We start from the raw sequence: 23,101 nt of genomic DNA on the forward strand, positions 1-23,101 counted from the left end.
GAAGAAAACAATATGTAGTTAAATGTCATTTAAAAAAGAAAATATTTTAAAAATCTAGTCATTCCTTATGCAGAGGTTTCTGCAGAGTTGTGACGTGCCGATACGATGGCAAGCAGCCTGCGATCGTCCCCTGTCAACATTAGCCGACACATGCTGCCAGTGTTGGGCGCATTGTCCGCTCAGCTGATTCATTACTGCAGTTGTTGGATGACTTAAAGAGCCACCACTTCAAAAGTACATTTTTACCAAATAGTCACCCTTATATGAACACAAACACAAACACAGGACAGGATTTATGTATATACATGTCAAAGAAATCCTCAAAATGCACACACTCACACACATAATCCAGTGTGACTGTGTGAAATCATCCACAAAGACCAGAGCTGAAATACCCTTTGAAGTTTCCCAAAGGCGCACATTAGGCCCCTATATGTCACGCTGCTCTTTGACGTACGAAACATCACGGTGGCAGCAATACATGCAAAGAAAGACTGACAGATGGTGATACGTATACTACACACATGTACACACTGGTTTGTATCGTGTATTAGAAGACTCCCAGCCTTGAACACGTGGTTATGTCTCTTAGATTGCACAGGGTGAAGGAGACATCACACGGCGTTGATGAGCGCCACAATGAAAAGCCAACGCAACTATCAAAGGAAAGATTCACCTGCTGATCTTCAAAGGTCTCCCCCTCGTTTTTAATCCATCTCTCATTTCTCCCTGCATCGCAACCTCTCAATCCGTCCGTCATTTCTGATCCCTCTCTCTTTCTCTGTCTCACAATCTATCCCGCCTTTTGCTTCCTCCTTTGTCTTTCGCTTGCCACTCTCAGTGTGATAGCTTTCTGCACCTTGGGTAGGTTTTCTTTTCAATAAGCAGCAGGCTGATGACATTAATAACGTTGACAGTGGTTGCTTATTCAGAAGAGAGATGGCCGGAGATAATGATTCAATTGATATCATTTTTCTCTGTCTCTCTATGCTTCTCTGTCTCTCACTAGTATTTAGTTAAAGCAAGAACCTAATGCGTCTTCCTGCTGCCACACTTTTCTGTCGTCTCCGTCACTCTTTCAGGCCTTCTTCTTTTTTTAAGTCCGACTAACATGTTGGTAAAATCCAGATTCACCCGGGAAAGCATGCATGGATTTTTTAAATGGAAATATGATTTGACAAGAAGAGCCACAAAGCCAACAAAGTGCCAGAAACTACAGTTCCTTGAATAGACACTTGAGGACCCCCATGTTAAAACTTTACAGCAGAAATAAACATGTTTACTTCCTGGTACAAACAGCAGTTGTGGTGTCTATAGCTAACTTCCTCATACATGACTAAAAGTTATACATCAATAAGGGCGTGGCCTCTTTGAGTGACAGGTGGGTGCCCTGACAGGTCGCTATATCCACCAGCTGTCTTCTCTGCTTCATCAGCCGGGCCCGCCTCAGCTCCACCAACGGTCCTCTTCTTTGCCCAATGTTTTGGATTAGCCAGTAGTTAGGTGGAGCCAAGATGGCGACGGCCGGAGGAACGCACTTTGAGCTTCACAACAGCTCTTCAGAAACCTATAGTTGACGTCACAGAGACGACCTCCATTTTTTACACGGTTTTTGAGAGAAACCAATAAATGAGTTGCAAATTCATTTTAAGGGCTCTTTAAAATTGATAAATGATTTCATTAAAGCTGCTATACTGAATATTATTTTCAACAATTATTAATCAAATAACTATGTACAATGTGAAAGTCGCTTGTATTGATGAATCCCATAATTTTATCCTCCGAACCGGCAGTTCCATTCAACTCTACATAGCTTTATATCTCATTTCACGTGTTTGCCACCTCACGTGTTTGCCACCTCAGTTGGCAATATGTCAGCATTTAAAAAACGTTATTTCAGGTTCAAGGTTAACAACGACACAGACTTCCAGAAGTGGAGCACATCTGGACTGAGGGAAATTTGGCATCTGCTCAGTTTCATCTGTGGGCTTGAGTAAAGGGTTAGGGTGAGGGTAAAAGAAGATATAGAATAGATACTGTAAATAACTGCCCGTATGCACGTCGCCCTCTGGTTTGCAGCAGTGCCACAATGATCAGGTAAGTCCTACACAGAGCTACACATCACTTCCTACAGAAACAGTGTACTTCAGGTTTGACTAATTTTTAACTCTCCAGTTCCCCGTTTTTCTCAACCTGTGTGTTTGTGTATGTCTGTGTGTGTGTGTGTGTGTGTGTGTGTGTGTGTGTGTGCGTGTGTGTGTGTGTGCGTGTGTTTCAGGATCGTCAGTCTCTTCCTTCCTCTTCTGAAGTGTTCCGCTCTCTTCCTGCCATTCCCCCCTCTTCACTTCCCCTCTGCAGTTCTCTCTAACAAGCAGTGCAGCCTAAAAGGCAGAGTGGAAGAGAGTTTACCATTCACAAATACACCAAGTATTCTGTGAAGCTAACGGGGCTAAAAATACTAATGCTTCTCTGCTCCATCTCATTACTCAGTAGGTCTCCAGATGCAACCACACATGCGGGTCGGGCGTCAGACTGAAGAAGATGTCGGCAGAATAAGTAACAGGACTTACTTTTTTTAAAGGATTGTGCCTGTTGGCATTCAGTTACATATCAGAGTTTTGTTGATTAAAGCAGAAGCTTGATGTGAATACTGCACGAGAGAATGACCTTTGTCTTCTTAAGGTTACGTCAAATGTCAAAACACATTAAGGCCACTACATTTGTTGTGTGAGAGCCCTGAACGATGCAGGGTACGTTCAGCATAACGTGACGTAACTTGTGTTTTCTTGACTTGATAAATGAGTCATGTCAGATTAGGAGACTTTACTGCGAGATCACTTGTTTGTTTGTTTGTATTTGTGCGTGTGGGAGATTAAAAATCCTGCGGCGTTTGAGCGTGAAACTTTTCCGAAGCACAGAACACTGGGTAGGAATGAAACATCTGATGAGTGTCAGCCACCATTGCCTGGTATAGAAGGATGCCTGTAGGGGCGTATGATTTATGTAAGAAAGTGTGTGTGTCTGGCTATTTTGTTTAGAAAATTAAAATGATTGAGTGTTAAAACAACATCATGACTGCCTCTCAATTAGTTTTGTTGCTGCCAGTTCTTTTGGATTAAAGAAAAGATAAAAGAAATGCTGTCTCCCATCACCCACAATCCACGAGTTCAGGTGGCTCATTTCCAAACACAAAAGGAGGCGTCGGGTAAAACGAATTTCAGTGGACCGTAGGAGGTAGAGAGGGACAAATGCATTGCACCAACATTATCTCTTCATGTCCCTTAAGCATCGTGACATATAGATACATCCCTAGTTTATTTGTATGTCCTCAGACAACCACATTATAGCCTATCATCCCTGGGTGCACAACTATGTGTGTGAGTGAGTGTGTGTGTGTGTGTGTGTGTGTGTGTGTGTGTGGTGTGTGTGTGTGTGTGTGTGTGTGTGTGTGTGTGCTGCGTGTGCGTGTGTTGTGTGTGTGTGTGTGTGTGTGTGTGTGTGTGTGTGCGTGTGTGTGTGCTGTGTGTGTGCTGTGTGTGTGTGGTGTGTGTGTGCTGTGTGTGGTGTGTGTGTGTGTGTGTGTGTGTGTGTGTGTGTGTGTGTGTGTGTGCTGTGTGTGTGCTATGTGCTGGTGTGTGTGTGTGTGTGTGCTGTGTGCTGTGTGTGTGTGTGTGTGCTGTGTGCTGTGTGTGTGTGTGTGTGTGTGTGTGTGTGTGTGTGTGTGTGTGTGCGTAGGCAGCAGAGAGAGTGCCCCAGGATGCTTGCTGCCTCCAGGGATGTGAAGTGTCGTCAAAAATAGAGAGCTTTCATAGTCTAGTTCACTGCTTGCGTCTGCATCCACCAAATATAAAAATTGCCTTCCTTAATTGCTTGCTCCAGTTCTTAATAATAAGAATAATAATATATTACACTGCGTTATGTCCCTTATTGGGACACTGATTTGGAACCTGCACTTAATGAGCAACATTGTACCGTCTCAGTGGACCAGCAGTCTATTTATCTATCTACAGTATCTATCCATCTATCTGTGCTCAGATGCTTTGTATTTTTCTAGGTGGTCTTGCCCTTTCTTCTGTCAGTGGTGTGTGTGTGTGTGTGCGTGTGTGTGTGTGTGTGTGTGTGTGTGTGTGTGTGCGTGTGTTTAAGCGAGTGACAGATGGTCTCTGGTCATTGTCCCAGTGGAGTATACGCTCTACAGATGCTGCCGCCAAGCAAGGTGTCAGCAGTATTTTGTTTTCTCTCTCTTGTTTCCACAAGAAATGTTATGTAATAATCATTGTCCCCGGTGACCTCAAAAGGGTCAGTCCAGTCTAGTTACCAAAAAAAAAAGAAACATATGTATTTTATTACTTACACATAGTTCTTGTGTCATGCAAATGACTTGTGTTTGGAATTGGCCAAGTTTGGAGGTATTCAACTCACAGACCTTTTTCTTACGACTTATTTATTGTGTAGAAAGTATCCAACCTTTCTAAAAATGTTATTCTTTCCATAATTACATGACTAGAACTCACACGATGAAAGAAAAGAGGTTGTCAATATTACATTTAAAATAATGCGTTTAAAGAAAGAGAATAGTTTAACATTTTGGGAAATATTTACGTTTTAGCTGGGAGTTAAATGAGAAGACTGAGAGCCCTCTCTCTCTCTGTCTGTACAGTAAATACGAGGCTGGAGCCAACAGCTATGCTATCTTAGCTTAGCTTAGCATAAAGACTGCAGACGGTAGTAAAACACCGAGCCGGCTCTGTCTAAAAGGAAACTTAATCCACGTGCCAGAAACACAAGCTCACTAACTTGTGTATCTTGTTTAATGGTCTAGGATAATGGTGAAGAAGTGGTCCGGCACATGACCTTCTGTAAAATTGAAATATATAGACATATAAAAAGTTAATTAGTGAGCTCTCGGTGTGCTGGTAGGTGGATTTAGTAACGTTTGCAGAGAGTCAGGCAGGCTGTCTTTTGTGTTTGTGCTAAGCTACTATAAACTAACCGGCTGCTTCATATTTACAGTACAGACATGAGAGTGTCAATCAATCTTCTCATCTAAAAAAAGAAAATCAGCAAGAAAGCACATATGCCTATTTTCCAAAAAGGTCAAACTATTCATTGTACTATAGGCAGGTAGGAACTTTCCACTTTAAAACTAGAGCAGTGGAAAGAATGGAAGTTCTTTTTAATGATCTTTAGGAGTGAATGCACTGAGAATCCATGCTTTAAGCGTACATGTTGCTGCCATGATTGCTCACTGCATGCCTCAATCACACTCCATGTACTCCATAACACATGCAGATGATCAACTACTGTAATTTCACCAAAATGCCTCCTTGGATTTAGTTGCAGCACAGCTTTTAACCCTGAAGAAAGCCCAGGGCTGAGACATCAATGTCAATCATGCTATTCAGAGAACAGCATGTGGATTTTGATGTGCTCGCTCCCCCCCCCCAGCTCTGCGTGTCTGCCCCTCATACCTAAGGGTGTGCACTCACATGCAGACGTTTCGATACGCTCACCTGCATGTGGCTCACCCATCTGTGAACACTTAATATGCGTCTCAACTCTGCCGCGCAACAACAATGCCTCCCTGAGACTCTCGCCTTTAGTCTTTCCCGCCATCTCGTCCCGGCAGAACAGGGACGGACTTAATAGAATTCATAAAACAATGAAAGGATTGATTGGTAAATGAGGCGTGTGAGGGGGGCCAGCGTAGAAATTAATTATTAGAGCGACACAGTCCCGGCTTGTGATCAACAAGCGTGGACCTGTGGAGCCTTCTGTGTGAGTGTGTGTGTGTGTGTGTGTGTGTGTGTGTGTGTGTGTGTGTGTGTGCGTGTGTGTGTGTGTGTGTGTGTGTGTGTGTGTGTGTGTGTGTGTGTGTGTGTGTGTGTGTGTTTCCAATTAAATGCAGTGAAATTGAGAGACTTGGCCTGTAGGAATCTAATTACCAGAATCCTTGGGGGGAAAGAGGACAGAGAGCTTTCAATGTGTCAACACATCTTACAGGGAGTGTGTGTGGGTGTGTGTGTGGGTGTGTGTGTGTGTGTGTGTGTGTGTGTGTAGGTTTTAGTGTGTATGAACTCATTAAAATATTTCTGCATCAATAATTGTGTATTTATTAGTGTTGCATTTAGTTGAGTGTCTGCGAGTGTCTTACGGTATGACGCACGCAAATGTCTTCATGTGTCTATAAATGCATGAATGGCTGCATCTCTGCATATTTCAGTTTATGCCTGTGAGTATGTTTGTGAATTCTTTATTAATGCGTGTGTGTCTGTGTTCAGGAGCTTTATGAGTGGCCAGGGGTAGTGTATAAGGACGACGGAGAGGTGCTCAAAGGAAGCGTGGCGTCATCACCATCAACAACCACAATGGCTCCATATGTCTGTCAACCCTCGCTCTCTGGTCCTTAGAATACACGGCTGGCATTAGAGAGAGAGATCAGACAGGTAGAGAGGGAGAAAGAGAGTGATAGATGCAGAGAGGATAGCCAAAAAGATTATAAATATAGACAGCCACACAATGTAGAAAGGTATAGATGGTATTAAAAGCTCTTACTCAACAAAAAATTGGCTATAGAATCCGCTGTAACTATGGAGGCCAAATATTTGATGAAAGCCATGCACAGATATACCTTTCCATCAGAGAGTGGCTCTCAGATGTTTAATGTATAATACTCAAAATGCAACTGTGTGCTACAGCCTGCTCCATATTCTGAAAAGATCCCTTTTATATAAATTAGGAATGTACCCTAATTGTTTTACATTCAAAGCTTATTTTGGGGTTTTCGTATGAAGCTTTGATTGTCTGCTGTCATATTGTATGATGTTGTTCCCTCTTCCGAAAACTCATCGAGGCTAAACAAACGTGTTGAATGCATTTCCTTCCTCACAATAGAAATTGTAGTACTTTATTTAGCAAATTCAGAAACATAGCTAAATACTCAATGTGTGTACTAAATCATTTGATGTAGTATATTATGCAAGGACACAATACAGTTTTATATACAATCACACGAGACAAAAGTCTGCAGAAGTCCGACGTGAAAGAAAAACATGAAAAGGAGCTTCAACTGAGATTTAAAACAATTTCTTCCCATTCAATATTAAACTACACACATACGTATCCACTCAGCCTCTACTGCACAGCAGCATCAGTATTACCAGGACATGTATCTTACTCATCTTTAAAAAGGTAACTGGAACTACTGAGGGTAATTTCAGGCATCAAGAGACATATATCCTCTCTTTCTAGATGGGATTCATTGCTGTAGTGCTGAGCTAATTATGACCAATCACCGGAGCAAATCATAAGCTACTCTCCTTATCACACGAGACAAAAAAAATCACTGTGGACATTTTATCACTAACCTCTTACAATGATTCAGTATGGCATGAGTCTGTACTGTCACTTATCTAATGCAACATCACATCCTTTTTTCTATGGCCTCAAAATGTCAGCACACACACACACACACACACACACACGCACACACACACACACACACACACACACACACACACACACACACACACACACACACACACGCACACACACACGTATACTCAGCCTTCCAGGCTTCTCCTTTCCAAACTCAATGTCATCTCCGGCTGATGTTATATGTCATGTAGTATGACCGAAGCAATTACTAAAATCCCATAACTTCTACCTCACGTCATTATGATCCTGGACTAATGTATTGTTACATGTCAGTGACACTTAGGATGAAGGAGCAGCTTTTAAATGTCACGAGAGGGACGACGTCGTTTCCTGGCTGTGCGCGCGATTTCACTCGACAAATACCCATCGATGCCCAAAATACCCAATGTACGAAACAAGTGCCTATAGATGTTCAGATTGATAGATTAAGAGGTGTGACTCTAAAGCTCTTAAATCAGTCACTACTATTGAACGGTTGTATGTCTGTGTGCCTGGGTTTCTTTGACAATTTGTGGCAGCTGAAATTCACACACATGGACACACACACCCACAGTCCACGATCAATCACATTTATGAACAAATAGACAGAGTGAGGGCTGACATTTACAGATCTGCAGCCCTATATGTGTATGTGTGTGTGTGTGTGTGTGTGTGTGTGTGTGTGTGTGTGTGTGTGTGTGTGTGTGTGTGTCCTCTGCCCTATGATGACAGAAAAGCAGAGAGAGAAATGAGATGGTTATGATTTGATTTATTTCGTAACGATGGTAATGATAATTATGATTATGATGGCAGTAATGGTGCTGATGAATGTGATGATGACAGTGACTGAGATGATGATGTTTATTTGTGGTAATGATGAGGATGCTGCTGGTGAAAATGTCCAGTGTGATAATGCCACTGTTTTTAAATCATGATGGCCTTATTAAAAAAAAAAAAGGTGTTAAAAGTGATTATAAAGGCCTATAGGGAAAAATGTATGTAGGGCTATCACCTCTTCTAAAATGGGACTATCGGTAGAATAGCAAGAGAAATAAGAGTTGAATTGAAGAATTGTGTAACGGGCTTCCTGCCAAAAGCAAGTTTACTTTGGACTCTCCTCCTATTAGATGTCTCTCTCATCTGTACACGCAAACACACGCACACACCCCTTTGGAAACACTCAACGTTAACACCCTTAATTCACAAGCAGAGTGACGGAGAACGCTAGAGAGATCAAGAGAAGTGTGTGTGAATGTGTCCACATACAGTATATATAGCATGACTGATCATTAAGCACAAACAGATATGATTATATTGAAGCTTCATGCTGATTTCACTGCAAAATGTGATTTTCATCAACTCAAGTCACCGCTGTAGATGTAAGATCACGTAGGAAATGTTTCATTACTCATCAGAAATCAAGCATTTCAATTAGGTCCTTGTGCAGTGAATGGAAAATAAGTGGCTGCAATGTAGACAGAAATAGATATACTATACAGATATAGATATCTGATTTCTTGGATCTGTTACTGCATTAGATTCTTTAGACGGGATGTAAGAGATCAAGAGACAGAATCAGAGAGAGCAGAGAGCTATTTTCCAGAGATAATTAGGATCCAGTCAAATGTCTCCCCGGGTATCCAGACTGCAATCTGCTGCTATTTTAACCAACTATAACAGTTGGGAGTCCTGGTCAGGGCCCTATCATTTCAATTGTTGAAAATATATTCATCCACCATATGATTGTACACTCTTTCTGGTGGCAAAATGTGCTTGAATTGTAAAAACCAATATTTGTTTTAAAGGAAAACACAGAGTTTAGGAAGAAAATGTGACGTAATTAAACGGCCGTTTCCTTTCTCTCTTGGGTTGATTTCACTGATTGTATTGCTTCGAGGCACCGCAGTGAGCAAAATGTGTTTGTTGCTGTTATATAATAGCTACAAAATAAATAGAAATTTCAGAAGTTGCTTAATAATTGAATCTCTAAATGTGGGTTTTGTGTGTTACTTACAAGTGTGCATCTATTTTCAGAAGGAAATCCTCACCTGCAACTCATCATTCAGTGTCTGGTGAAGCGTAGATGATCCAAGTTCAAAGTGTGAGCTGAATCATTTACTGTCCTGAAAAAATTGTGCCATTTTTTGCTGTAAATTATTTGGCATGAGTCATTTCTTTTCCAGTAACAGATGAGTCATTTCAGAAGTCTTTTCTAACGTTATGATTGATAACGACAATATCCCCCAAAAATAAATCAAAGCTAAACTATCCTACTACATTACACTACGCATCCCTCTAAGTGCCAAATGATTCGTTAATCATGCAATCAACCGTGCGGTACACCATAAGATGATAAGGAAGTGCCACTCTGACTCCAAAAAAAGGTCACACATTTTCATGGCAGGGGCGCCGTTTGTTCACATCACTGAGCAGCGAGCAGAGTGGGGTTGAACGACGGGATAGGGTGTCCGTCAAAATGGCTTAGTGATGGTAGAGTGCATCTGATATGGCTTTCCTTACTGGTGTCAGCCCTGACAGGTGACAAAACAGCTGCGGAAGAGCCACGCCGAGGAGCCCCATGCGTGTCTGTGTGTGTGTTTCAGAGAGAGCAAGAAAGAATAGGTATCTGTGAGTGTGTGTGTGTGTGTGTGTGTGTGTGTGAGACAGAGAGAGTTTAGTGGTAAAAGACACACACTTGGATTCGATACAGAAATATCAATTGATAAAGTGTTGCCGACAACTGTCTTTTGGGTCAATACGCACACTTACAGTACAACGATCTTACAACATCATATGTACGTACTATGCTAGATCAATGGTAACAGAGCATTGATTGCTGAGGTTGTTTCCTACCAGTAAAGATCAGATTTGCCGCATTAAAAGGAGTTTGGAAACAAATAAAAAAAAGGTTAGTGGAGGGCAGGCGTGAGGTTGGATGTTTCTGGGGCAACGGACATACTGAGGTGCCTTTTGGGGGTGTAGTGATCCATATTCAACCAAACATCGGTGAGGGGGTTGCATTCTCTCTCTAACACTACACACTTTTGTGTTGTGTTAAGTACTGTACATAGCCAAAAAGGGAAGCCATTTATTTCTTCAGTAAATTATGAGCATTTCAGCTCATTTAAAAAAACAAACAAACAAAAGCTCATTTGCTTTGAGCAGATTGATACCACTCTCACATCTGTGTGGGAAATATGAAGTCACCCCCAACAGCAGGTTAGCTTAGCATAAAGATTGGAAACAGCTAGCCTGGCTTTGTCCAAAGGTAACAAAGTCTCCCTATCAGCACCTTTAAATCTTACACGTTGTTACGTCATATGTAGTTTAATGAATAAAAAATCTAAAACATAAGTACGCAAGTAAAAACCAACATGTTGCGGTTTCATGGGTTTTCCAGTCGTCGTGCTAAACTGAACAGATCTGCTGGCGGTAATTATGACATAATTATATACAACTGGTAATGTTAAAGTCCAGTTAAAGTCAAACACTTAAATGCATCATGCATCATTGTGTTTTCTTCAAAAAGAAAACACAATGATGCGTTTAAGTGTTTGACTTTAACATTACCAATTGTATATAATTATGACATAATTATATACAATTGGTAATGTTAAAGTCAAACACTTAAACGCATCATTGTGTTTTCTTTTTGAAGAAAACATTGGCAGGTGTTGACTCGGATAAGGAAAGCAGGCGTGTCACTGAAAGATTACTAATTCAGGTCCCTCTATTTTACATAAACATAACATTAACATAACAACCTCCAATGCTCTATGTTTTTAGAATAAATCAGGACAATGATTTATTGTGAATATTCTGTTATCTGCTTGCACAGTATTCTACCATGTCTTGGAAAAGTCCTAATTCGGAATCCATCTGAACAACTTCAACCTTCATTTCTTAATCCAACAGCACATTTTATTTACAGAGCGTACTGCAGCTTAACCAGCAACCATCACCTGTCGTGAATTCAGAAGACTGCACAATAGTCCCTGACATCACAAACACATCATTCTAAATACATACACCTCCACACCCTGCTGTGGAGCATACAATCATCTATAATTGGGGATGTTGTGTGATGGGGTGACTGCTGCTTGTCAACAGAGATTAGCTGCAGACATGTGTGTGTGTGTGTGTGTGTGTGTGTGTGTGTGTGTGTGTGTGTGTGTGTGTGTGTGCGTGTGCGTGTGTATGTGGGTTTGTAACCATTGTTGCACCTGATCACATTGAGGGAGAGCACCTGGATTAAATGTGATACTATAAGGACTATAAGGAAGTCGTTTCTGACATGTCTGCCATCGTTGTTAAGCCTGCAATATTGTTTGGTGATACAATGTCAGTCAAATCAAACACATTTTGGCACATCAAAATGTGTCAAGACTGTGCGCAATGCCTCATTAAACTGTTTTGGAGTTGTAAATGGCTGAAGAGTTTATGTATCCTATTAATTTGATCCTTGGACAGCCTTTCAAAACTGTTTGTTTGTCTGTTTTTCTCCTTTTACAGCTGTAAAATCGTCATTCAAGTTAAGGTGACTCACCTGCACAGCTGCATTTGTAATTGTGATTTTGAGCAAAAACGTTGAAAGAAAAGTCGCTCTTCTCAAGGTGTTTTACTATTTTGTCGACCCCCGTATCTTTTTCTTTGATCTCCCACGTTACGCTTCTTTGCATGCAATCTGTCGTGTACAGATTCACAAACACCCCTATGGTCTCTCACACACACACACACACACACACACACACACACACACCTTTGGTCACAATCACGTTCAGTATGAAACAATAGCAGTGCCTATGGGTGAGTGTACATGAGTCAACAGCCTTGCCTGCCGGTGGCATTCACAGTGACTCACATTTCCAGGAAGAGAGAGAGAGAGAGAGGCACACACACACGCAAAGACACACACGCACACAGAGGGGTATGAAGTCAAGGCCACCGGGATTTATAATACTCATACTTCAAGCAGGCCAATGAAAAGCCTCCGAGTATTGTTTGAAACTATTACTTGTGCTTCATTGTTCCAGCACAGGCACAGATAAATTTGGAGGATGAAGTGAAGGACAAACTGAACACTTTCCAAACAACCTTTCCGTGATTTGGCAACATAATGTTAGACGCGCAGATGTGTTATCTAATCGCTCAGTTTGCGTTCAGACATTTGTCTCTTCCAATTTATTCTTCTATTTTTTGTTTTGTCTCGTCTAGGTCTTACTTTGTCTGCTGGTGTTTGTCCCTGCACCCATCACATTTCCTCTTTCTTTGTTCTTCATCATAGAATATTGACAGTCACAGCTACCAAACCTCTCTCTCCCTCCCTCTCTCCCTCCCTCCGTCTGTCTCTCTCTCTCACTCTTTTCCTTTGGCCTTCACAGGAGGCTCTGAAGGCGCAGTATGTGGTTGCCCTCTCCGCACAGTTGTCAAGCATAAACCGATCGTTTCACCTAACTGAATAATACCAGCATTCACTGCAGACCCACTCCCATCCGCTCAGTGTTCCTCTCTCTGTGCTCCCTCCAGCCTTTTGTCGTTTCCATCCCTTCTTCCCTTTCTCTCAGTCTCCACTAACATCTCCCTTGATCTTTACACCTCCTGTGCCTCCTCATCTTTTCACTTCTTGTTTTCACCCTGCCTTGTTCCATGTCCTCATTCCTGTTTCCCCTTGTTTTCTCTCTCTTTTTCTTTCCATCTCTCTTGACTATTTTCTCTCTTCTGCTTTTCATTCCATCTCATTTTCTACACACACACACACACACACACACACACACACACACACACACACACACACACACACACACACACACCTGTTCCTTCTATTTGCACCACCTCCTGTTACTTTTAGGTCATTGTGAGCTACTGCTACAAAAGAACTATAAATGCCCTCTCTCTGCCCCCTATGGTGAACCACAATACTAGATCTCATACAGGCCAGACCTGTCCAATTGTGTGCAAGTGTGTGTGTGTGTGTGTGTGTGTGTGTGTGTGTGTGTGTGTGTGTGTGTGTGTGTGTGTGTGTGTGTGCTCTATTGTGTGATTGTGTGGGTCTGGGCACGTAAGCAAGGAAGTATGCATGTATGCGAGTGTCTCTGGAATGACTAAACTGCAAGTCTACCTTGACCCTGGTGGAGAAAAAAAAGCCATGTCACCTTCTTCTCGTGTGCATGATGGTTTGCATTGCTCCCTGCAGAGTTAGCTCTTTTAACAGCTAGAGTAAAAGTTAACTTCCTGTCTGTGGTTGCTAAAGATCCTGACCCTGTAATAGCAGACAAGAACCACTCAAGGACACAAGCTACTGAACATCCTATCCTGTGTACCTCAGTGTGTGTAGGGTGGCACTCACATTTCCAGAATAAGACATTTGATCATCACTCGGGGGTCACTGATACCAATAATGCTTCTAACAGTTTTGATGAAACATAGGAGATCAAAACTATTTTTGTATACATATTGAAGTAGTGAGTCATTTTCAGAGATGACAGAAAGCAATATGACTGGATCTCTTTTAGCAAAATGTAACTTTACCTTAACCTTAACTGTGCTTTTGATAATAGCATCAAATCAACATCCTGAGGAGTGCTAGAGGCTCCTGAGATTAGACACAACTGCCAAAAGCTACCATCAATAGAAGAGAGGGGAGGGGGACGGATATGAATGATCAGGCTTATTGATGCTTTGTTCCAATGATAAGAGTTCACTTAAAACAACAGCCAGCTGCCTCTCATTGTCCAGCTCCAGGGCATTTCATTATTGCCAGGCCTTCAGATCGACCTCAGCATTAGCAGGGATTCTGCCATTACCAGAGTGGACAAAAAGATTCATTTTGGGACTACAGATCGGAGGTCTATTTCTCCTTCAACTGGGACTAATACAGGGGCAATGTGAGTGTCTGTGAGTGCAATCCAATTATATCACACTGTAGACTTTAACATGGCAGTTTATTGCGGAGTCACTTACAAGGGTTGCAGCAGGAGAGTGATCTTACGTTTCAAGAGTAATGACAAGCAACCACCGGCGAGAGTCAAAGTCAGTCTGCCCAGACGATGAATTTGTTATAATAAATGTCGCTTTAATCCTAAAATGATTGTGCTGGAATTTAAAAAATTACATTGAACGCATCATCCAGCACTTTTTATTCTACGGTAGCTGGAAGGCACACTAATGAGGTTTATATGGCAGTAGATTTCTCCATCAGCAATAAGATAAGGAAGGAGAGGAGAGGAGAGGAGAGGAGATGTCGGCAGGCGCGGGACCGTATGAGGGGAGGAGGAGGAGAGGAGGATAGAGAGGCGGGGAGAGGAGGCGAGAGGAGGAGGGCGAGAGCCATCTTCTTTCTGCCCGTCTCCCCTTTTCTTTCTCTACCTTCTCCTTTTCTGCTTCTAGGGAGGAAAAGGAGGAGGCGAGGAGAGAGAGAGGGGGCGGACACTCCAGTGAGATCATGCTCTGTCTGATCTAATTGTTTGCACCACTGTATCTTGGCACATTTTCTTTGAAAGTATCAGAAAATAGAAAAAGATCAAAGAATCTAAATGTATCAATTGCATTGTGTTAGCTCCGAATCTTGGCTGCATCAGGTAATGTCATGTATTTGTCCCCAGACATAATACAGGAGGCCTTCACCAACTTTGTGTGCGTCAGTGAATGTGACACAATACTGTTCAGCACCATGGACAGCGTCATTTCAACATTTTCAGTAATTTCTTGTAGTTTGCAAAGTAAACCAGAAAAGGAACTGCGTTGTTATGAAGAAAAAAAAGATAATTGTATTAATCATTATGTTGATTACAATTTAATATTGAACATGTTCAAGGTATTGCAGACTGCCCTTGAAATATAGAAACGCAGCAAAAACGCTGTAGTCTGATTATAGCCACACTGTGAAAATGTTTGCTCAAATTGTTGTTTTAAAAATAAATAACGTGGCAAAATCTAGAACTGCAGTGGATATAAGAATCAAAAATACCCAATAAAATGTTTTAAGGTTAGTGTTATAAAAGCTGCAGCGAGTTATTTTCATGGCAACTTGTTTTTAAAGAACAGTTCGTCAAATGTGAAGGGAAAAAACGGCAACAGACATTCACTTGTCTGATCAGTGAGGCTACAGGTCTAATAAACAAGCAACACCTCTGCCTCATCTGTGCGCTCAGCTTTTCCTAAAAAAAACTAAAGAACATTAAGACTTGAGGATAATAAGATACAGATTTGAAGTGAAAATATACCAAACTTACCTTGACTGACATTAAAAAAGGTGTGTCCAGGATTTACTGAACAAAACAGGCGAGGTTTCGCCTTCTCTGAGACACCTGGCCGGTGAACACCATGGAGAATCAGTATCCACTGCCCATTTATGGAATCGATGCACACGGAGGCATTTCGGCGAGAAAAAGCGAGTACGTCGTTGAGATGCTGCGGTGCAAAGCCCGGCTTCCCGATGGAAAATTGGGTTGCGCGTTGCAGCCTCGGCGCCTCTGTGCGGTGCGCACTGGTCTCCACTGGACTCACATTTCCAGAAAGCAGAAAAGAAAATCAAACAGCAATTCTCACAGTGTTTTTCACCCCGCCAAGTTTTATATTGGGAATCCTAAACGACCATTTCGAGCCGGCAAATGCCAAAGATAATCAATGTGTTGAGTTCCACTTTAAGCTGTATGCGCGAAGGAATTTGGGAACACTTTTTTTTTAACCACGGTCACGTTGACTGAGCACACTGCAAAAAATCCCACGAAGCAGCCGGAGAAAAATATTTGTCCGATCTAGCATGTCTTCTTTTTTTCCATTTCCCAAATTGGCTCGAATGACATTTTACATCTTCTCAGAGAATTCCAACACCAATTTCAGATCTCAACTTTGTTATTCCCAGACGTACACTTCATTATACCACGCGATGGAGGGGCGCTTCTGTGAAGCCAGCCTCTTCATTCAGCCAAAATATCCCACAAAGGTTTACCCAAGGATTCCTTCTGACAAATGAATGGGTTAAAAAACAAGAACAAATGTCTAAAATGTCCTCCACATAGAACGATCAGACGCTCAGAAAAAGTTGATCTCCTCTAATTATTCCCACACTCCATGGGTTTATTAATGTATCTCCGGCGCGTCAAAAACGGTCTTGTGGTTGAATTCTCAGCGAAGAGTTCTGAGAGAGAGAGAGAGAGAGAGAGAGAGAGAGAGAGAGAGAGAGAGAGAGAGAGAGAGAGGGGGGGGGGGAGGGGAAGAGCTGAGAGAGATGGGGGGAGAGAGCTACTCTCTCGCCTCTCGCTCTTGCTGGGTTTTTGTTTCTCCTCTCTCTCTCTCTATCTCTCTTCTTTTTTCCCCTTCTCTCCCTCTGCTCGCTCTCGCTCTCTCGCTCTCTCTCTCGCTCTCTCTCTCTCTCTCTCTCTCTCTTCTCTGGTGCTAATAAGCCCCTGAACAAAGAGTAACACACTCCTGATTGGGGGGCATGCTCCTCATTATATAGCGGACACTGATTTATTTAGTCCCATCTGGAAAGTGATTGTGTTACAGCGGTGAATCACTCCCTAAATTCAATTGGATTGAATTGAATTGAGTGTTACAGTATCTAGACATGGGAATGAGAGGAAGAGGAGCTCGACTCCGCTTCTGTGCGCGTGTGTGCGTCTGTTTGTGGCGTGCGGGGATGGCAATCTTGTGGGGAAATGGTGTATGGCGGATTTAATATTTGAAGAGGCATTATTAGAGGCTGCCCTCTTAACCAGTTCACACCAGCATTGTGATTTGAGACACATGGGTAACGTAACATAAGTACGCACACTCACACACACAAATAGCCTAGACGCGCACACAGCGGGGGATGATCTGGTTGAGCGTTACATGTCTTCATGAGATCGGACAAGCGAACGCACCATCGCAGCGTGAACGCAAAAGACTCACGCATGGACAACTTCGATTCAAACACCACGGGGCGGCGGAAAAGGGGGCGGGGGGGATGGACGAAGTGCACTGCAGATCATATTGGCAAGTGGGCGGCTGTGACACCTTGGCATATGATAAGATAACATAGTGTTTATTGTTTTAGCAGCTGAAAGTCGAGTCAAGTCTACATTCGAAGAAAGTAAGAAAGAGAGAGAGAGAGAGAGAGAGAGAGAGAGAGAGAGAGAGAGAGAGAGAGAGAGAGAGAGAGAGAGAGAGAGATGCTTAATGTAGATTAAGTGTAGGTAAGAAAGGAAATCTTATTTGGAAGTGGATACACACACACACACACACACACACACACACACACACAGAGACACACACACTTTAGTGCCACATTTGATAGTCTTTCAGCCCCATTGACAGCTAACAAGCAAGCAGGCCTCTCTTTGTGCTGTCCAGCGTCCTGAAACTTTCCTTTTTCATAGTCTCACATTAATGTAAGCCATTACTCTCTGGTTGCCTCCATGAATCTGCTTTAACCTCCACCAGAGAGGTCAAAAAACCTTGTCAACTTCCTCACTTCCTGTCATGGGTCTTTACCCATTAGCCCATCTTTTTTTCTTAGAACGTTTTTCCAAAATCGTCAGAGTGATCCTCATTAAGTGGGCATTAGAAGATCACGTCTTCCTCTTCAGAACTTCAGGTCACATCTCACTTTTATGTCACCCATCAAACACAGCATAAAAATACTATACACTATATTCTTTTAAAGAGCTGCAGAAGCTATTTTGATGGTTATTCATTTTCTAGCAACAGATTGATGATGTAGGTCTAATGCTTTATCACATTGTTGACCAGTTTACTAATATCTGGAATAACAATATAAGTGCTCTATAGGCTAAACATGTATTTTATTGTTTGCCAGTAATTAGAAATGACGCTGTATCACGGAATATAAAGTGTGAGGCTGCAGAGATTTCAGATCAATTAAACATGACTACATTCCTTCACATGCCAGGTCAGTCACACTTAAAGCAGCAAGCTAGTCGATTTGAAGCTTAAGCATACAGGTTAGACACTCTCTACATGTATTGACAGCAAAATACTTATAATGGCACTTTTATACCCCGCAAAAGAAAAAGGCTGGAGGCTATGAAACTTGTATGTTTTTGCCATTGTGAGGTTATGACTAATTCAAGGCGCCTTGTGCAAAAATACCCCCACTTGCCAGCTTGAGGTAAAGTGCGTTATTCATAAGTTGTGAATAATTGAAGTTTAGGGAGCACAGTTGGAGACTGTGGGGGGATATTTGCTGACTGTGTGCTTTGTCTGGGTTGGCACTTATGAGGAAAGACAATGCTTGGGTCAGGCAATTAGCAGGCAGAACAAAGAAACAAAGCTATGTACCCTTTGTGTTTTAATGATCAAGAAGCTTCCAAACTGCTCTTGTTTAAACTAATTTGGATGTTATTAACAATGTCACTGACTTGATGTTATTGCTGCTAAAATATTCGAGTAAGAGACACTTTGGCATTGCAGCACTCATTAGGGTTGAGTTACACACACACAGTGTGCAAATGAGAATTGTTAAGATCATGTTGTGTTGCATGACGTCATGGCACATCATGTCACCGAGTGTCACATCATATCTCGTCGCATCAAGTCACTCGCATCACAACGAAGCAAACAATAACACAGTAATAAGACAGTGCAGCATCACAAGTCGTAAAAATGTTTGTTTTTTGTTGTAAAAACCAATAACATGACTGAATGATTTTTACTACAACCTGCCAACATTAAATGCAGATGTGATTCATATTATTAGCAGTATTGAGAAACATAATTTTCCCACAAACTGCATGTTTATACCACAAATATGGCACCCAGTTGTGCAGAAGATTGGTGCATTGAAACATTACAAACCCAGGACAAAATACTTCCACTGCTGTCACTTACTGAGAGACACAGAACTGTTCTGGGTTTGCTTTTGTTTAAATCAGGTATGTCAGTTTGGATGACCACGTAGATCGAGGTTGGTTTCCACAGAGATGCCAGTCGTTGCCTCCGGGGCTGCTGGGAAGAGATAGGCTACATCCCAAGGTGTGTGTGTTAGTGGCCGTGTCTATGTGTGAAATGATGTGTTCTCCCTCTCTGGGTAGAGATAAGGGGGAGTTCGTGGAGGTATCTGAGGCATGGAGGGATGTGGAGGGAAAGCGATTAGTGCCACAGGCTCAAACCCCACACATTCTAATCCAAACTCTGTTATAAACTAGAAGAGCACTCCAAAAAGCACAGACCTCTGCCAAGGCCATTTCCTTAAGTGAAAAATAATGTGTGGAGCCGCCCCGTAATTTAGAACTGCTTCAAAATGTTGTGTAATTTTCCTTGACCCATGCTACACCCTTCTACCAAGTTTCATCAAAATCGGGCCAGTCGACATGTGTTCACCTTTGAGTGGATAAGCCTTTGAATGTCTGTGTCCTCAGTCGTGTCTACAGTATAGGCCGTGCATGAGGCGTCCTTACAGAAGGGTCATGTTACTCTTTCAACGCCACTGGAGGAAGTTACTGGCAGAGAGGAAAGAAGGGTAAGATGAGAGATAGAGAAGCTTTAGAGAAATATATATTTTTAACTGAAATGTCTATATTTTTCTATTTTCATTTAAGTTATCTTTACTTATATATATTATTTTTACTTATCTATATATCCATCCATCCATCTATTTTTTTAAGTTAAGCTTCCCCTATTTTTATTTATATATTTGAATACAGTGTTGCAGAGTTATACAACTGTAAACATATGTTTCTGTATGTTTTCCATGCAAATAAAGTCCCTTTGAATTGAAAAAAAGTGGGCTTGATAACAGGAAATGTACAGAATTAAAGGTTGTCAAAGGGCACAGGAGAGGAGTAAAGATTAAAGAAGGAGCGGAGGTTCCGGGAGACAGTACGAAAGAGAAGAAGAAGAACCAAGAGGTGAGATTAGCAAGTTTAGAAAAGGAAAAGGTAACAATAAAGTCAAGGAAAACCCATTTCAAAAAGTCATGAAGTCATTTCATTATCTTAAAATGTTCACAGAATCAACAAAAGCAATTCACTAGACTGTGACATTTTGCCAAGTGGACTGAAGGATTGTTTGCTTCGCAGAGTGCCGTTTAGGCAGCAAGCATTTTTGTTTCAAACTAAAATCATACAAACTAAACCAATATTTCTAATTGCATCATTTTATTTGCTTCCTATCAGGTTTCAGCTGCCGTGAATATAACTTCATAATAACTTTGAGTGTTTAAGGGGATTGTAATAATATGGCAGAATGTTTTGTGTTTTCTTAATATTGTTCTATTGTAATATTATACCAACAGTTTTAAGTCTTTATTAATACTTTGAATTAACATTCCTGTTCATTTATTTTAATACACATCAACGTATTGCTGTTTGAGCTTACAACTGGCTTTTTACTAGAAGCCCCCTGATGTCTTTATAGATAGATAATATTCATATCTTATAGAATATTTGAGGCGTTCGCTCCCAGAAAAACACATACAGATAAGCACAAAGTGGACTCTCTCTCCTGCTGTCCTCAGCCACTCTCATCACTTGTGGAAAACTCCCTGTACCCGACGTTGATACAGCAGCTGAAGAACTTAAACCAATTTAACTTGATTTCAAGTCTATTTACAGTATCTCCCTTCCCCTCCCGCACACACGTACACGCACACACACACACACACACACACAACCACACATTTGAAAACCTGCAGTCTCATTTCACAGTCTGCTCTTTACCTACCCAGAACCCCCCTGGAGGGATTTAGTAAATAGAAAGCTAGTTTGTACTTTCCATTAGAGCCTAATTCTATTACGCAGTCGGCTCTTATCGATCCAAACATTCAGAGAGACATGCAAGAAAAGTAGCAAGTGGAGCACAGCGGAGGCCACCGTGGTTTGAGGATGGAGGCGGGAAAAGGTGGGAGAGTGAGGGGGTGCGTTTGGTAGAGGGATGAAAAAAAGAAGAGAAAAAGACATGAGGACAGGGGGAGATAGAATTGGAAAGAAATGAAGGAGAGAGCTGTATCCGCTCCCACCTGTAAAACATGAACCGGTGTCACACCATGGCATCTCATAAACATACACAATATCATCCTGCACGTGACAACATGTGTGCATGCTCTGCTGCCACGACATTGTGTGTGTGGGTGTACTGAGCTCCACGACACACTGATTCAAATTGACAGCATGCAGGAGATGCATGTGTAGACACACACACTGGACTGTGATAGGAAGATGATCACAGTACAGCTGGTGAGGGAGCAAGAGTCAAGCAAGATATGAAGAAGAAAAAAAAAACATATCTGAATGAGAAACCAGGGGAATGTGTGCTACACGCTATAGAGAGATGTGTGTGTGTGTGTGTGTGCGTGTGTGTGTGTGTGATGTTTAACCCAGGCAGTTCTTGACCAGAGATGTGGTCACACCTGACTCACCCTGCCCGAGGCGACGAGTGCAAGTAAAAACTGAAGAAAAAGAGAGAGATTATGAGGGACATATCTTCAGGAGACGGCGGTGGATGGAGGGCGAGAGAGAGAAAAGGTGGTGGCGAGAGGCAACAGAGCGGATAAAGGAAGAGATGAGTTCAGAGAGGGGTGTGAAGGAGCCGAGGGGACGGGGGGAATCTGGAGGGGCACGGAGGAGGGAGACAGACAATCGGGAACATAGAAAAACAGGACACAGTGATCACTGCTCCCTGGATTAAACATTTTTTTTATCAGTTATCATTATCATATTATCAGTATGTTCATTCTGTCGGAAATAAAACACAAAGACAGGTCCTGACCAATTATAGGCTCAGTGACCACAAAGAGGATGATATAAAAAAAAGCACATGGCGGGCCAGTGAGAGGATCGTAAATGTGATCAGAGCATGAAGAATACATTGATTCATTTAGATGATCATTCTTTGTATTGATCACAAATTAATCTGTCTTTCGGTATCTGCAAACATTTTCCGGTATGCTCCAATTGCCTTTTGCAATTATTTATAGTAGTCTGTATTATTACATTTGGATTTATAATGTACAGCCTTTATCGCTTATCTTACATTTTATTTGTACTTACTTTTTAATGGAGGGAGGGGGGGGGGGGGGGTGTGTGTAATGTTAATAAATGTATAATGTCTATCTATATGAAAACCTTTTTTACAGAATATTTTTAGTTATACTTTATCTAAATGGTTCAGCAATTGACTGATATTGAACAGTCATGATGTTTTAATTTGCTTTTTATTTTTATTTTTATTTTCTCATTTCTAGAATACTTTGACAATGTTGTATAATTGTATGTATAATGTATCATAATGTTAAATATTCTTTAAGAAAGTTATTTGTTTAAGAAAGCACCTTCTGAAAACCTTTGCAAAGACACGTCGCTGCAAAATTGTTGCACGATCCACACACAAAAGATCTATTTTTATTCAAGCTCAAAAGTTCACTGTATCAGACACCATGTCGGTATTTGGTGAATTTCTCATCTCTTAATTAAAATTGGTATTGATCCCTGTCTCAGTCTCAAAAATCGGTTGGCCCCTAATTCTTTGAAAAAGAAGAAAGAGTACTTGAAGACAAATCTTCTCACAGCATGTTTCACAGGAGCACAGGAGGCCGACAGGCTCACTGAGCACGCATTACACACATGCTACTGAAGATAACTCATTGTAATACAAGTGGATGAAAGTGACTTAAAAATGAAAGCAACTGCGAGACAATAAGGAAGACGTTTGTATGCAAGCTGCTAGACAAAGCGAGCCAACGTTG

The 23,101-nt window shown here is 41.7% G+C and overlaps 1 protein-coding gene across 1 annotated transcript in view; it reads right to left on the bottom strand.

Moving 5' to 3' along the window:
- Positions 1–15,759, bottom strand: part of cacna1ia (calcium voltage-gated channel subunit alpha1 Ia) — a 145,707-nt gene extending 129,948 nt beyond the window's left edge. The window contains exon 1 of the mRNA XM_029436969.1: positions 15,648–15,759. The gene's annotated coding sequence lies outside the window, so the exon portion shown is untranslated. The remainder of the gene's footprint in view (positions 1–15,647) is intronic.
- Positions 15,760–23,101: the final 7,342 nt, after the last annotated feature.

Source organism: Cottoperca gobio, chromosome 8, assembly GCF_900634415.1.
Source record: "Cottoperca gobio chromosome 8, fCotGob3.1, whole genome shotgun sequence".
Classification (NCBI taxonomy): Eukaryota; Metazoa; Chordata; class Actinopteri; order Perciformes; family Bovichtidae; genus Cottoperca; species Cottoperca gobio.